This window comes from Macaca fascicularis, chromosome 3 (genome assembly GCF_037993035.2).
Source record: "Macaca fascicularis isolate 582-1 chromosome 3, T2T-MFA8v1.1".
Classification (NCBI taxonomy): domain Eukaryota; kingdom Metazoa; phylum Chordata; class Mammalia; order Primates; family Cercopithecidae; genus Macaca; species Macaca fascicularis.
Genome location: NC_088377.1, coordinates 12,913,860 through 12,929,392, shown reverse-complemented (window position 1 = coordinate 12,929,392; position 15,533 = coordinate 12,913,860). Strand labels below are relative to the sequence as shown.

Sequence of the window (15,533 nt, the reverse complement as noted above, 5' to 3'; positions counted from 1 at the left end):
TGCCTCCCAGGCTGGAGTGTAATGGCGTTATCTTGGCTCACTGCAACCTCTGCCTCCTGGGTTCAAGCCGTTCTCTTGTCTCAGCCTCCTGAGTAGCTGGGATTACAGCCATGAGCCACCATGCCCAGCTAATTTTTGTATTTTTAGTAGAGACGGGATTTCACCATGTTGGCTAGGCGGGTCTTGAACCCCTAACCTCAAGTGATCTGCTTACCTCAGCCTCCCAAAGTGTTAGGATTATAGGCTTGAGCCACCGCACCTGGCCCCCTTCATATATTTTAAAGCCATTAAAGCTAATTGTGAAGGACAATAAGATTAGTTTCTTTTGCTCACATCTATGTGAACTTATTTAATTGTGTGTCTGTGGTAGTGAAAGTTTGAACCACAAAAGACAGGGACTACTTTAAGCCTTTGCTTTTGCGGATTGATACGTGTATCTCATCCTTTTGCAATTATGGCTCGTTATCTGCCAAGAATAGTATTTCTAAGAAGTTGTTTCTCTGTATCTTCTGGGGAAGAATTTGTCCTTCAATTACATGTGATTGCAACATGTTGATAAAAGCAAAAGAAAAGCAATAAAATCATTTTGTTGAATACCTCATTTCTCTGAAGCCAAACAGTTTTTGAGTGATAAGAAAGCAGTTCAGTGGAACTTACTGTTCAGCATCTTACAGAACAGGATTCATATGTACTTGTGTATTCACATGTGAATTCATGCATACATTATCACCTAAGAGAGTCTGAGTGTCCTGGTCTTCAAAGTATGTGGTTTTCAGAATTTACATTGTACACGAATCTAGAATGACATTTGCTGCCTAAGGACACTGACATTAGATCTACACAGCAAGAGTTGAATAGAGCTTTGTTCGTCTTCTCACAAATTTGGGTGGATCTAAATTGCTTATTTTAGGACAAATTAAACTTCTTAGTTTCAAACTTTATGGTTATCCGGTTAACTTAGGCGAAGTCTGTTACATTAGACAGGAATGAGAACAAATGAGCCACATGCCAAGTGACAAATGGACCATTAACCAAATATTCCTAAATATTCCAAATATTCCTAAATCACTACAAAACACTTCTCTAAACTCCCCGAAACTGTTCCATCCAGGGACAATATAAAGTCGATAGGACCCCATGAAGATGCCAGTGCTAAACCAAAGTCAACATGTTTCTTCTTATGAACAATGGAATCTTTTATCCTTAACGGAGTCTCTTTTTAGTCTGCCTGGTAAATCTAGAAACACCAGTGTGACCCCACCGAGGCATCGTAGTAACCAAAGGAAAATGTTGCTTCCCTTTTGAAAGTGCTTTCAAAATGTGTGTGTGTGTGTGTGTAGGGGAATTTTATGACCATAGAGAGTTTAAAAGTGTGTAGCCAACATTTTCTTAGTTTTAGAGAAGATACATCTATTGATTTTGCTGTGGTTGTTGGGCCAGAAGTTCATTTAGAGTCCAGCTATGCCTCTAGATCATTCTCCCAGGTCCTCTTACAACTTCCTGGCTCAATCATAGTGGTAGGGTCCACCTTGTTCAACTCCCATGTTTCTAAGAAGCATTAACTGCTATGACATGAAATCAGGAAGACAAAAGCAAAGTGCTTTCAAAATTGTGTGTGTGTGTGTGTGTGTAGGGGAATGAAAAAAAATCTGGTCTTAAGACATTGCAGAGGCAGGGTGTGGTGGCTCACACCTGTAATCTCAGCACTTTGGGAGGCCGTGGTGGGCAGATCACCTGAGGTCAGGAGTTCAAGACCAGCCTGGCAAAATGGTGAAACCCCATCTCTACAAAAATACAAAAATTAGCTGGGCATGGTGGTGGGTGCCTGTAATCCCAGCTACTTGGGAGACTGAGGCAGGAGAATCGCTTGAACCCAGGAGGTGGAGGTTGCAGTGAGCCGAGATTGTGACATTGCACTCCAGCCTGGGAGACAGAGCAAGACTCTGTCTCAAAAATAAATAAATAAATAAATAAATAATAAAAGACATGCAGGGTTTAACAAGGAAATTGAAATCTACTTTAAGTATTTTAAAAGAGGGTATTAAAAAGCACTCTGCCCTGTCTCAGGAAAAACAGAGGGTATGTAATTTAATTTATTTATTTAGAGATAGGGTCTTCCTCTGTCCTCCAGGTTGGAGTGCAGTGGCACATCACAGCTCACTGCAGCCTTAAAGTCCTGGGTTCAGGCACTCCTCCTGCCTTAGCCTCCACAGTAGCTGGGATTACAGACATGCACCACCAAACGTGGCTAATTTTTATTTATTTATTTATTTATTTATTTATTTATTTATTTTAAGGAGAATCTCGCTATGTTGCCCAGCCTGGTCTTGAACTCCTGGGCTCAAGTGATCCTTCCACCTCGGCCTCCCAAAGTGTTGAGGTTACAGGCATGAACCACCGCTCTGGCCAACAGACGGTATTTATGTAACTGCCCAAGGGGTTCCCCTTGCCAGCTGCCTAGACAGAGCCTATTTATTAAGACAGGAGAATTGCAATAGAGAAAGAGTGATTCACGCAGAGCTGGATACGTGGGAGACCAGAGTTTTTATATTACTCAAATCAGTCTCCCCAAGCATTCGGGGAGCAGAGCTTTTAAGGACAACTTGGTGAGTTGGGGTGCGGGAGGCCAATGAGCCAGGAGTGCTGATTGGTCAGAGATGAAATCATAGGGAGTCAAAGCTGTCGTCTTTCACTGAGTCAGTTCCTGGGCAAGGGCCACATGATCAGATGAGCCAGTTTATCCATCTGGGTGGAGCCAGCTGATCCAACAAGTGCAGGGTCTGCAAAATATCTCAAGCACTGATCTTTGGAGTGGTTTAGGGAGGGTGAGAATCTTGTAATCTCCAGCTACATGACTCCTAAACCATATTTTCTAATCTTGTGGCTAAGGTTAGTCCTACAAAGGCAGTCTAGTCCCCACACAAGGAGGAGGTCTGCTTTGAGAAAGCGCTGTTATCTTTGTTTTAAACTATAAACTGAGTTTCTCCCAAAGTTCGTTCAGTCTACACCCAAGAATGAACAAGGACAGCTTGGAGGTTAGAAGCAAGATGGAACTGATTAAGTTAGATCTCTTTCCCTGTCTCGGTCATAATTTTGCAAAGGCGTTTCATTTACTATGAAGAATTGGTTCAGTGGGTGATAAAAACTCTGAGAGGCCAAACAAAGGGCAGTGGAGGAACCCAGAAGTTGCTATCAGCAGGAAGCCACTGTGTTTCTAGGCTTGGGAGTCAAAAGGAGGGGAGGTTGCCAGAGCCAGGAGCTGGGTTACTCAGTACCCACGGCGGGCATGTCTGGGAAGAACTGGAGTCAGGTGGGATTTGCAGGAGTGGCTGAGATGCCTGGTGAGGTGGAGAGAGAAGGGGAGAGATCCTCTGGCTTTTCCCTTCTTCCCACTCTTAATCTCCTGCCAAGCCCCGCTTAGCCAAACTCACCTGGAAGCCAAGAAAACACCATATGCCTGGATCAACCCCACTGGCCAGCACAGGGGAAGAAGTACTGGATCTGACTGGCTCAGTGGTCTATAAGGAATACATCAGGACCAACTCCTGGCTGACGAAGGTGGGAGTCATTGAACTAGGGGAACTCCGGCCGTCACCTCACGCACCTACTTTATGGCATCTTTTCATCTGAACCATTTTGTTGCTTGACGGTGATGATCCATGACCTTTAAAACACAGATAAATCACTGGGTGTAGTGGCACGTGCCTGTGGCCCCAGATACTTGGGAGGCTGAGGTGGGAGGATCCCTTGAGCCCAGGAATTGGAGGCTGCCGTGAGCTGTGATTATGCCACTGTACTCCAGGCTGGGTGACAGAGGAAGACCTTGTCTCCAAAAAATAGTAATAATAAATAAATTATAAAAAATTTAAAAATTTAAAATTGAAAGTTAAAAAAAAAAACACAGAAAAGTCACAGGCAGAACTTTATCAGAAACCACCATGCTTGACTACCTGGGGCAGTGCTGTGGTCCTGGCAGGGGTTAGAAATGGAACTGGATGGCCTTTGACAGCCACTAAGAGGCCCACACCTTTTGTTAATTCTCCTCTAGGATGTTCTTGCGAAACTGAGTTGGAGACTCTTCGTGAACTCATATGGGTTCTTCTCAAGGAAGAGCCTCTGCCTATGGAGAGTTGTACTAAGCTATACTCTTAAGAGGATATAATGACCTAATATAGGCAAGAAAATATAGTATTTATTATTAGAATAACAATCTATCTATAAAATACATTTGTTATGGAAACACAGCTCATGTTGAGAACTGTAAATAGCTTTGTTTTCCATTTTCTATACTGCCTCCCCCGCAAATACAGACAGTAATCAATCTGGAATGTCACTTACTTAATGGCATGATCTGGCCTTTTAAAAAAAAGAATAAAAATATAAAATAAAAAATAAAAATTTAAATTTCAAAGCAGTTTTCGATTTATAGAAAAATTGCAAGCATAGTACAGAGAGTTCCCATAGGCCTCACGTCCACTGTTTCCTGTTTTTAACAACTTATGTAAATACAGTACATTTGTCACAATTAATGAGCCAGATATAATATTATTAACTAAAGTCCACACTTCATTCGTATTTTCTTCAGGTTTTCCTAATGTCCTTTATGTACTGTTTTCTGTTCTAGGATCCCACTGGGGATACTACATTACATTTAATCATGCCTCTTTAGGCTCCTCTTGGTTGTAACAGTTTCTCAGACTTTCTTGGTCTTTGGTGACCTTGACAGTTCCGAGGAACACTGGTCACCTATTTGTTAGAATGAGGAGTTGAGATTTGTCTGATGTTTTTCTGTTGATTACACTGGGGTTATGGAGTTATGGGAAGACCAGAGACGTGAAGTGTCGTTTTCAGTAAATCATGTCAAGGATACATATCACCTACAAGATTCATCACTGTTGATGTTGACCTTGATGACCTGGCTGAGATAGTGCCCGTCAGACTTCTCTAGTGCAAAGCTCCTCTTCCTCCACCCCTTCCATGCTGTGCTCTTTGGAAAAAAGTCTTTTTTCTTTTTCTTTTCTTTTTTTTTTTTTCTTGAGACAGAGTCTTGCTCTGTCACCCAGACCGGAGTGCAGTGGTGTGATCTTGGTTCACTGCAACCTCCGCCTGCTGGGTTCAAGCGATTCTGCTGCCTCAGCCTCCTGAGTAACTGGGATTACAGGTACCCGCCACCACGCCCGGCTAATTTTATATTTTTAGTAGAGACAGGGTTTCACCATGTTGGCCAGGCTGGTCTCGAACTCCTGACCTCAGGTGATCCACCCGCCTTGGCCTCCCAAAGTCCTGGGATTACAGGGATGAGCCACTGCACCCGGCCTTCTTTTTTTCTTTTTGAGACAGTTTCACTCTTGTCACCCAGGACAGAGTGCGGTGACATGATCTCAGCTCACTGCAACTTCCACCCACCCCAGGTTCAAGCGATTCTCCTGCCTCAGCCTCCCGAGTAGCTGGGACTATAGGCACGCACCACCGCATCCAGCTAATTTTTGTATTTTTAGTAGAGATGGGGTTTTGCCATGTTGGCCAGGCTGGTCTTGAACTCCTGACCTCAAGTGATCCACCTGCCTTGGCCTCCCAAAGTGCTGGGATTACAGGCATGAGCCACTGAGCAAGTCCTGATAAATTTCAATAATTTGACTGTTCTGGTGGATGAAGGCCTTGGATATTTCTCCTTGTAGGGGGAATCAGTTGTTCTGAAGAAGTTTGGTGTTTGCCTTAAGATGGTAAGTAGAAGCTTCTCTGTGACAACCGCATTTTATACTCATGAAAACATTCCAGGAATATTAATCACGTGGCTCTTGTAGTCTTAAAAAGTCTGTATTGCTTCAGCAATTTTGTCAAGGGGGTTGTAGGAAAAAAAGGGAGGGGTGGCAGAGTGTCAATTTTCTTTAGGGTGGCAATAAGCTCAGCTAAGATTGCATATTTCTCAGACTCCTTGTAGCCAGGGGAGATCTTTGGCAATTCTGGCTAATGAGAAGTAAGCAGATGTTACCGTGTGGGGCTTCCAGGAAAACTCTTTAAAAGAAGACAGAAAAAAAAATGTTGGGATTGGGGAATAAATTGGCATGCACGTTTTTTCATCTGTTGTTCCATTTCTTCTCCCTGGAATGCTGATACAATGCTGGAGGTAGAGTTGCCCTTTTGTAGTCACATGGTGACTGTGAGCATGAAGGCACAAACTAAGCAGGGAATCAAATAGCTCGAAGAAACATCAGTTGTAGACAGGGTTGTGCAGCTGCTATACCAATCCTGAATGGCTTACCACGGCAGCCCTTTACACGAGAAAAGCAAAGCCCCTAATTTGTGTAAGTTAATATTTTGGGAGTGTCTGTTACTTGCAGTCCAACCCAACATCTAACTGAATCAGAGGTATTTTCAGTCTACACTAGTGGTTGAGAGTATGGACTTTGAGGTCTGACAGACCTACCGATATGTTGAGCTATGTGTCCTTGGACAGACTGCCTCACATTTCTCAACTTCAGATGCTTCATTTGTAAGATGGGATCAACAACAGTACCACTGGGTTGTTTTAAGGCTAAGTTGATATATTTTAAGAGCTAGTTAGCTCAGTACCTGACACATACCAACAACTGACTAGATGGTAGAGCGAAACTGAAATTGCCTTCCAGTACAGATAGAGGGTGCACAGTTATGTACATGAAGTTTTAAAACTAGGGCACAGGCAGCGTGTCGTGGCTTGCGCCTGGTAATCCCAGCACTTTGGGAGGCCGAGGCAGGAGGATCACTTGAGGTCAGGAGTTTGAGACCAGCCTGGGCAACATGGTGAAACCTTATCTCTACTAAAAACACAAAAATACCTGGACGTGGTGGTGGGAGCCTCTAATCCCAGCTACTCAGGAGGCTGAGGTAGGAGAATTGCTTGAACCAGGAAGGCAGAGGTTGCGGTGAGCCGAGATTGTGCCACTGCACTCCAGCCTTGGTGACAGAGTGAGATCCTGTCTCAAAAAGCAAAAACAAAACTAGGGCATGATTTGGCAGCACTGTGTCTTGGACACTGAATATTATACAGCTGCTGGACTTCATTATCATGTGAAAAATCAGGGTCATCTGATGCTAAGTGGATCTGGCCAGGCCTACTCTCAGACTGGTACTCCCTCTCTCTGCCCCTTCTAGGGGTCTATGGCCACAGATCATTTTAGGAAAACTACCCCACTCAACATATAGCCCCTTGCTGGCTAAGGAGAACTAGGCAGTTATGCAGAGCGAACAGGCTGTAATGCATGTTCCAAGGCCAACCCTTGACTCGGCTGGTTGCACCCAAAATGGACATCCAACCCAAAGGGCCCATTTTTTAGGCTGGCCAGAGGCTGACCAAGGGTCCTAGTAGGAAAATTTCTTACCTCTGAGATGGCTGTTTCAAATGTTCTCATCTCTCCTTAGAACTCCTTCCCTTCCTCATTCCCATCTGATGATGTTGCTTCTCATTGACTGTAGTGAGAAAATAGAAGCAATTGGAGGAGAACTGATTTATTCTCCCAGAACTGAATCTCTGCCCCTTGGCCCTGCCTTCCTTCCTGTTCCCAGGGATGAACTGGACCTGCTCCTTGCAGAGGAGAGCACCTCACCAGGGCACTGGGGCCGTATCCTCTTGCCACTCTGGAAAACCACTTCTCTCTCTCCTATATCATGACATCCAACTGTACCTTTCTTCTGGATCATTCTCTATGCAATTGAGCTCTAACCTCTTCATCTTAACAACACAACAACCTTCTCCCTTGAGCCTGAGCCCCTCCCTGCTCCCTCCTCACTGCTGTGCTTCCCTTTATAGCCACGCACCTGGCCTGTCCTCACTGTTCTGAAAGTGCACTCATCAAGGTCACCAGTGACTCCTTTGTTGTCAAACCCAATGACCAGTTCTGAGTCCCTGGTTTACCCAAACTTCAGCAGCATTTCACCCAAATGATTACTCCCCTTTTGAAAAACTGTCTCCACTTGCTCTCTTCAGTGTGACAAACAGACAATAACAAATATCAATACCTTTATAACATAATGTTACTTCGTTATGGGATTTCACTTGAGGATTTACTCATTCTCTGTCTACATTTTTGTCTCTCTTGGGTAGTGCCCATTTCCCTGAGGAAACTATCACTTCAATAACTGGTGGTAGCATCTCTCTTTAAACTGGTGAACCACTTGTAGAAATGTATTTCAGAAGGGAACTAAGCCTTCCGGTTTTAGGGCAGTTTCTTCCAAAATCATTGAAGTTGCTTTCTTACTCAATCCTGGCTACAGGTTTGAATCGTGCAACAAAATGTATTCCCCAACAGACTACTGTACAAATTTTGCTCTCCATTGGGAGGTGAACTTTTTTTCCCCGTCAAAGTTACTTTACTTAAAAAAAATGGGATTTGATGTATTTCTCTTTCAAAATCAGATAAAGCCATCAATTTTATGTACATTTGGCCAACTCTCAAGAGTAGGACAGGGATATCCTAGAGAGGAAGCATTCTCTGCTCAGTAAGGCATGTTTTCTATTTTTGGTTGTGGGGTACAATTGGTGATAGCTTTTCTTTTGTATTAATCAACTCAGATTGCCGTAACAAGATACTATAGATTGTGTGGCTAAACCAACAGACGTGCATTTTTCACAGTTCTGGAGGCAGGAAGGTGAAGGTGTCAGCTGACTGGCTTCCAAGTAAGGGCTCTCTTCCTGGCTTGCAGATGGCCACCTTCTTGCTATGTCCTCACATGGCTTTTCCTTAGTTTGTGCATATAGCAGGGCTGGGGTGGGAGTTGGGAGTGAGGGAAAGAGAGAGGAATTTCTCTTCCTCCTCTTATAAGGCAACCAATTCTATTGGGTTAGGGCCCCACCCTTCTGACCTCATTTAACCTTAATTATCTCCTAAATGCCCTATCTCCAAATACAATCTCACTGTGGGGGTTGAGGCTTCAACATATAAATTTTGAGGACAACACAATCCAGTCCCTCTCCCGGGACCCTGAGAACCATCCCATGTGACCTGCTACTGTGAAAGTTTTGTAAACTGACTTACCAAATATTGTTCAATCTGGTTTTGAGACCATGATGAACATGCTTCCATGTGGGAAGATCCCAAACTCTATTCTTTAGTTTCAAGTCCTTGCACACAGGAGGAAAAAGTCGTGTGCATTGTGCAGCAGTTAGTAGTTTTTCTGAATATTCCATATGGTAATAATAGCTTTTCTTAAAAGGCACCAGACACCCTACTACACCTTTTGTATCTCTAAGCACTTTGTATTATCTTTTAATCCTTGTCACGACCTTGTGATGAATGAAACAGTTATTATTATTCCCAGTTTATGGATGAAGAAACTCAGGTTTAGATAAGCTAGGTAACTTGCTCAAGAGGACACAACTAGGAAATGACTCAATTCAGGTTTGAACCCAGCACTGTGTAATTCCAAGGTATTCTCCTAACCACACTCCATGTCTCCCAGTTGTTGATGAAACGTATACTTCCAAATACTTCATTCCACAATCATCAGGAATGATGGTTCAGCTTAATGCTTTAAAATTAACTTCTGGCTGAGAAGAAGTTAATTCAGTTTGGTTTCGTTCTTGCTTTTATTCAGATTTATCTTATTCATTTATTTTGGTTAGTAACCATTGAGGCAAAGGGATATCGCTCGGAAAAGCCACTCCTAACTTAAAACATTTTGCTTTTATTAGATGTCAAAAAGGTTTTTGGCAAAAGATGCTTCTAAAAAAAATAGTGGAGAATGGTAATGGTGCCATTTCCCATTCTGTAATTTATTTTAATGACTCTCTTCTCTCATCTGGGTCGAGAGTGTCCTAAGACAATTTTATGGGTTTTTTTAATTAAAAATTTTGCTCACTTTTCAGAAACCAAAAGAGAAAACTATCACAGAAAATATTTTTCTCTTCTGTTTGTTCTGTGTTGCAAGTAATATGTTTTTATCATGATTAAAGTCATTTTTTTTTAAGAAGTCCTGATGTTTGAACCATCCGAATTGGAAGAGTGGAAAGGAATTGAAGTGTGTCTCCCTCCTTCTAGAAAGTTAAGGGTAGCAGAATTTGAACACCACAAGCCTTAGAGAGAAGTGACAGAGATGAGGACAGATGACCTAATTGGTTATTCCTAGTTTTTAGAATTAGGGGGCTTATCACTGTTTTCCTAAATGTTTATACCTATAGGAGAATTTTCCAGCTTCCAGGGAATACATTTTTTTTTTTTTTTCTTGAGAGAGATAAGTGTGTTTACTCTCTTCAGTATCTATTCAGCTGCAAAGAAGTATTGCAGGGCAGAAGCAAACTCTTCAGTACAAAGCAGCTCATTTCAAAGCATCCAGGCTTACTTCTGCTGTCTGTGCCTATTCATCCTATAAACTGCTCTTCATCAAAATAGTTAACTCTCCCCTGTTCTTCCCCCACCCACTCTTGAGAACGAGGGGATGGCAGGAAACCATCAATACAAAAATCTATGTGGCAACAACAACCATTTGGCCTGTTGAGAGGTGCTTATGCAGAAAGAAACACAAGAAAACAAAGAGGAAGAGTGTGTGAACTTCTGACCCTCTTTGCCACATGCCATTTGGTGGGTGGGTGGCATGAGCAAGCGTCCTGCAGTGGGTGTTTTCATGGGACCAAGTGACAAAGAGCCAAAGAGGGTGAGAACTCATGAGTAGCAAGTGGAAAACTACCAAGAGCTGTCCCGTTACTCCTGCAACAAACTTCACCTCGCTCAGGGAGGGTAGCTGAGGCTCACTTCTCCAAATTCTGCAGGACCCAGGCACTCTGATGGGGCCAGCTCTTCGCCGCATAGGAGAGCTTTTCTTCAACAGTGAAGTTTTGTGCCCCGCTCCCTTTTTGGCCCCTGTTGCCCAAGTGGAGTGACACTTTGTCAAATGGAGCAGGCAATGAATAGAGGATATTAATGATTGCTAACTGACTCCCATCTGCTGTTCTGCCTGCAGCTTTTATGAAACCCACATTTTAAAATTAACACATGGAAAAGACAATCTTAGCTCAAAAGTGTCAGATAGGAAAGGAATTCAATCAAAACCCTCTCCGTAGTTGTCTGAGTGAGTCTGCTAAATGTGGACTTGCAGGAGGGCAAGAAATGTTCTGAAAGCTAGTGTGAGAACACAGGCCAGCCTGTGCAATGGCTCCATCAAGGAATTCCAGAAGGTTTTACCTTTGGATTTACACGTTGGATTTAGCATTTGGTGGAAGTTTTCTGGGGAGATGAGAATATGATAACTCAGGGAGGAACAGTGAAAATTGGCTGAGGATGGCTAATACCCTGAGGTTAGTGGTTTGTGTTTTCTCAGAACATGCAGGAAGGCAGGGGGCTTTTCTAGAAAGCACTCTGGGTCTGAAGATGTGAGAGCTGTGATTGAGCTGGGTTTAGCCCTTATTGTGACACCCTGGGCAAGAAACTGAACTCTTCTGAGTGTCTGTTAAAAGGTGACAATAAGACCTGCATCTCTCACACTAGACAGTGGGTGAGAAAGTTATTTGTAACACAGGACATTACCATAAATACTACATAAATTTTTTTATATAAAATAACTTGTAAATAATGTAAGTTGTTAAGGCATTCAGTTGTTCAAGAAACATATATCGGCTTTGCAGACGCTGCCGCCGAGGAAAGTCCTGTACTACTAGCCATGGTCAACCCTACCGTGTTCTTCGACATTGCCGTCGACGGCGAGCCTTTGGGCCGCGTCTCCTTCGAGCTGTTTGCAGACAAGGTTCCAAAGACAGCAGAAAATTTTCGTGCTCTGAGCACTGGAGAGAAAGCATTTGGTTATAAGGGTTCCTGCTTTCACAGAATTATTCCAGGGTTTATGTGTCAGGGTGGTGACTTCACACGCCATAATGGCACTGGTGGCAAGTCCATCTATGGGGAGAAATTTGAAGATGAGAACTTCATCCTAAAGCATACAGGTCCTGGCATCTTGTCCATGGCAAATGCTGGACCCAACACAAATGGTTCCCAGTTTTTCATCTGCACTGCCAAGACTGAGTGGTTGGATGGCAAGCATGTGGTCTTTGGCAAAGTGAAAGAAAGCATGAATATTGTGGAGGCCATGGAGCGCTTTGGGTCCAGGAATGGCAAGACCAGCAAGAAGATCACCATTGCTGACTGTGGACAACTCGAATAAGTTTGACTTGTGTTTTATCTTACCCACCAGACCATTCCTTCTGTAGCTCAGGAGAGCACCCCTCCACCCCATTTGCTCGCAGTATCCTAGAATCTTTGTGCTCTCGCTGCAGTTCCCTTTGGGTTCCATGTTTTCCTTGTTCTCTCCCATGCCTAGCTGGATTGCAGAGTTAAGTTCATGATTATGAAATAAAAACTAAGTAACAAAAAAAAAAAAAAAAAAGAAACATATATCTACAAGGGGCTGTCGATATACAATCAATAACAGACTCGGTCTCTGTCCTCACAAAGTTTACAGTTGACACACGTAAACACAAAAGTCCTTTAAAGTGTGGTAAGTGCTGTGATGGGTGAATACAAGCTTCATAGAAGTTTATAAAGATGACACTTGCCCTGGTCTTGGAAAATTTCCAGGAGGCTTCCGGGAGGGAGTGGTATTCAAGCCAAGCTTAAATGCCATCTCCTCAGTGAGGACTCTCACGCCCTGCTTAGTTAATTAACCCCCTGCCCTCCTGTTTTATCTTTTTTAAAGCACTGTCGCTATCTGATGCGCTCCCTGTGTTTACTTACTGATATTTCGTGTCTGTCTCTCTCAACCAAAATGTAAGCTCATGAGGTGAGATATTTTTCTGTTTTGTTTTCTACTGCGTCCTCCGTGCCTGGGATAGTTCATGACACATAGCAGGCACTCAAGATATGCTTGTTGAATAAATGAATATAAAATATAAGAGTGATTTGGGCAGCCAGGGGAGCTGGAAATAATATTCCAGGAGCAGAAAACCATAAGCAAAGACCGGGAGACCAAGTGTCGGTGGCTTGGTTTGGCTGGAGTATTAACATGTGAAGGTGGAATATGGAGAGATCAGACTGGGGAAGTAGGCAGGGCCGGATGGTAAAGGGTCTTGTAAGTCAAGTTCAAGGGCTTGGACTTTATTCTGAGGGTTGTAGGGACAGTTGAAGTATTTAATATGGAAGTGAGAGATAAGATCTGAGTTTCCACACAGCTTGGGACAGGGAGACCATGAGAAAGCTTTTCTCCTAGTCTGGGAGCAAGACAGTGATGATCTAAACTAGGACTATGGCAATAGGGAGAGGGATTAGAAGGGATTAGAATGGATTAGAAGGGACAGGCCCTGACGGTTGATTGGCAGTGGGGAATGAAGGGGAGAGAAGCTCAGTGATGGGGTGGAGGCAATGCAAGTGACCTCATGGGTGGTGGTGCCATTCATGGACATGGGGAAGACGGCAGCAGAAGCAAGTTTGGGATGAAGATGATGAGTTTTCAGTGTGGATCTTTTAGCTGAGTATGTCTTGTGAACATTTCTGTGTGAGTCAGTCTGGAAATGGCGACTGAAACCATAGATGGTTGGAATTTTCCAGCTAAGAGAGAAAAGGAGGGGGCCTAGGAAAAGTCCCAGAAGACACTAATGGCAGAAGGATGGACAGAAGGAGAGAAGCCCAAGAAGGAATGAGGGAAAAAGATTTCAGGGGGGTCTACGGAAGACCAGGAACAGATGGTGTCACAAAGAGAGAAGAGTTTGCCAGGTCAAGTTAGATATAAAAGTGTTATGGGTTTAAAATGTGTCCCCCAAAACAAAATGTGGACGTCCTAATCTCTGGTACCTGTGACCTCATTTAGAGGTCATGAATTTGCAGATATAATCAAGTAAAGATGAGGTCATGCTAGATTAGGATGGGCCCTAATCTTATAAGATGAGGGAAATTTGGACACAGAGACATAAAGAAGACCATGTGAAGACAGAGGCAGAGTTTGGCGTAATGCCACCGTAACCCAAGTAAAGCCAAGGAAGGAGGGCAACCACCAGGACTAGGAAGAGGCAGAGAAGACTCCCTCCCAAGAGCCTTCAGAGGGAGTGTGGCCCTGTCAACACCATGATTTTAGACTTCTGGCCTCCAAACTGTGAGACAATCTGTTTCTGCTGTTTTAAGCTACCTGGTTTGTGATAATCTGTTATAGCAGTCCTACAAAACTAACACAGGAAGAGAAAGTGTCCACAGATGTAGCAACAAGGAAGTCATAAGAAACCATGGTGAAAGTAGCTTAGTCTAGCAGTGAGGGAGGCTCAGCCTGGAGAGGGCGGTGAAGCTCATGACAGGGGAGAAATGGAGACTGGGTCTAGGCAAGTCTTTCCCCAAGCCTGGCTGCACAGGGAGAGGAAGGAGACTACAGTAGCTAGAAGGTGTCAATGAGATCTATCGAATGATTTATCAAATGATCCATCTATCTATCTATCACCTATCTCATCTATCTATCTACCTCTTTTTTTTTTTTTTTTTTTTTGAGACAGAGTCTCACTCTGTTGCCCAGGCTGGACTGCAGTGGCGTGATGTCAGCTCATTGCAACCTCCTCCACCTCCTAGGTTCAAGCAATTCTTATGCCTCAGCCTCTCGAGCAGGTGGGGATTACAGGCACACACCACCTTGCCCAGCTAATTTTTTGTATTTTAGTAGAGACGGGGTTTCACTGTGTTGCCCAGGCTGGTCTCAAACTCCTGAGCTCAGGCAATCTGTCCACCTCCGCCTCCCAAAGTGCTAGGATTACAGGTGTGAGCCACCATGCCCAGCCCTGTATCTATCTATCTATCTATCTATCTATCTATCTATCTATCTATCTATCTATCTATCTAATCTATCGATCTTCTATTTATCTATATCTATCTATCTATCCATTATCTACCTACCTATCTATTTTAAGTAACTGATTAACATACCCATCACTTTACATAGTTACAATTTGTGTCTGTTTGTATGTGGTGAGAACACTTAACGATCAACTCTCTTAGCAAATTTAGCATATTCAATACAGTATTACTCACTATAGTCACTATGCTGCACATTAGCTCCCCAGAATGCATTGCTCTATAACTGGAACTTTGTACCCTTTGACCAATATTTCTCCATTTCTCCCACTGCCCCCTCAGCCCCTGACAACCACCATGCTACTCTCTGCTTTTGTGACTCACATTTTTTTTTTTTTTTGAGATGGAGTCTCCCTCTGTCACCCAGGCTGGAGCGCAGTGGCACGATGTCAGCTCACTGCAACCTCCGCCTCCCAGTTTCAAGAGACTCTCCTGTCTCAGCCTCCCCAATAGCTGGGATTACAGGCGCAAGCCACCACGTCCAGCTAATTTTTGTATTTTTAGTAGAGACCGGGTTTCACCATGTTGTTCAGGCTGGTGTTGAACTCCTGGCCTCAGGTGATCCTCGACCTCCTCAAGTGCTGGGATTACAGGCGTGGACATGCCGGCAATGAGTTCCACTTTTTTTAGACGTAAGTGAGATCATGTCATATTTATCTTTCTGTGTCTGGCTTATATTACTTAGTGTAATGACTTCCAGACTTATCTATGTTGTTCAAAATATAGGGATTTCCTTCTCTTTTT

General features: G+C 43.5%; 1 pseudogene; it reads left to right on the top strand.

Moving 5' to 3' along the window:
- Positions 1 to 11,587: 11,587 nt before the first annotated feature.
- LOC102126351 (peptidyl-prolyl cis-trans isomerase A pseudogene) lies at positions 11,588 to 12,355 on the top strand (annotated as a pseudogene).
- The last annotated feature ends 3,178 nt before the right edge of the window (positions 12,356 to 15,533 follow it).